Consider the following 1,823-nt stretch of genomic DNA (forward strand, 5'->3'; position numbering starts at 1 on the left):
AAAAAAAATCTAAAATATACCGAAAACAAAAGTAAAATATATATCTTAATTTTATTGCTTAAGCTAGAATGATATTCAGAAAGTTGCCCGTTTCAATCTCCACTTCTGTGTTCTTATTTTATTTAAAATAAATTTGCTGGTTAAGAATTCTCAGAAAACAGCTTATGTTAAGAATACTTTCTTGAATGAAAGAATAGTGTATATAATTCCTTGAGCGAGACCTTAAGTGTTAGAGTGCAGGACTGTGGATCCTAAGGTCCATGGTTGGAGTCTCGTTGCCGTAAAAAAACATTAAGATTCACACTTTGAGGCCGTGAATTCGTTGTGAGAATGACTACAAAGAAAAATAATTTATAAATAAACGAACCGCATGTGTTCAATAGCATTGGATACTTTGTATTTGCTTTCAAACTGATTACATTATAATTACGTTTCGTATCTGTTTGCGCCGTTGCTTACCAGGGGGACTGCACATCGAATCACTTCTAAAAACGAAAGCGACTAAACTTTGTGTTTTAAAAACTTCTAACATTTTGTGACAAAAATACATCAAGTTCCATATAGTCATAGACAATTTTCAGAAACAAACACACTCAGTACTCTGTGTAAAATACTGATGTCAGTGAAATGCGGGAACAATTAACTCCAGTGAGGAAGAGGTGATCAATCATAGTCATTGAAGATGTGCATCTGGTTTGTATTTTTAATAAAGGATGTAAACGTTACTTGGTAACCATCTGTCTTAACAACCAATCTAATACGAATGAATCTTTTCTCTTTGTAAGGTTCATATATATATAGAGAGAGTTAGGGTTAAGCTTGGTTTAGACGAGTTACTGAATTCAGACATTAACTTTTCAGCTATGCTATGGTATCTATTTATTTTCTTACATTATTTGTTTTTATTTTAAGTAGAAACTTTAGTTTCGGGATGAAAATTCAAAGTTGGGGTTTGTTTTGAGTCGTTTACTACAGCATAGATCCAATCAGAACGTGAATTTCATAATATGTAGCCAATGATCATGTAGAACTTTCTCTGTTTTATACATACATACAACTTAAGGATAACAAGAGGCCTGTTGGTCTATCTAGGCCGTCCCATCCACTAAATTAAACTTTCATAATATGTAGCCAATGATCATGTAGAACTTTCTCTGCTTTATACATACATACAACTTAAGGATAACAAGAGGCCTGTTGGTCTATCTAGGCCGTCTCATCCACTAAATTAAACTTTCAGATAAAGATAAAACACTCAAAGCCAGCAATTCAATGTTTATCAAGCCTACCCTTAAACTCCCTTACATTAACTACATGCAGCCCATTCCAAAGGCCAACCACTCTGTTATCAAAATAAAGCTGTCGTAGTTGAAAATGACTCTTACCCTGCCCAAATATATATCTGTGTCTCCTTTACTTACCATTCTCATCATTAAATACGAAAAAAGATGATACAACAACCCTATAAATGTTCTTATTAATCTTAACACCTCAGTCAGATCCTCTCTAAGAAGACCAAAGAACTTAACCTACCGTCGTCATGCTTCGGTTTTAATAGTGCTGTTTTCTTTATTAACAGTTATGTCCTTTAAAGACTGGTTCGAAACCTGGTTCTGTTCTTATAACGTTGGTTTTTTATTAATAGAAACGTCTTTTAACAAATGATTCAAACCTGATTATATTGTAATAATGTTTCTTTATTAATAGAAACGTCTTTTAACAAATGATTCAAACCTGATTATATTGTAATAATGTTTCTTTATTAATAGAAACGTCTTTTAACAAATGATTCAAACCTGATTATATTGTAATAATGTTTCTTT

The 1,823-nt window shown here is 32.4% G+C and overlaps 1 protein-coding gene across 1 annotated transcript in view; it reads left to right on the forward strand.

The window, feature by feature from the left end:
- Positions 1 to 1,823, forward strand: part of LOC106475406 (ras-specific guanine nucleotide-releasing factor 2-like) — a 28,316-nt gene that overhangs the window by 13,581 nt on the left and 12,912 nt on the right. The gene's annotated exons all lie outside the window — the stretch shown is intronic.

This window comes from Limulus polyphemus, unplaced genomic scaffold, assembly GCF_000517525.1.
Source record: "Limulus polyphemus unplaced genomic scaffold, Limulus_polyphemus-2.1.2 Scaffold8528, whole genome shotgun sequence".
Lineage (NCBI taxonomy): Eukaryota > Metazoa > Arthropoda > Merostomata > Xiphosura > Limulidae > Limulus > Limulus polyphemus.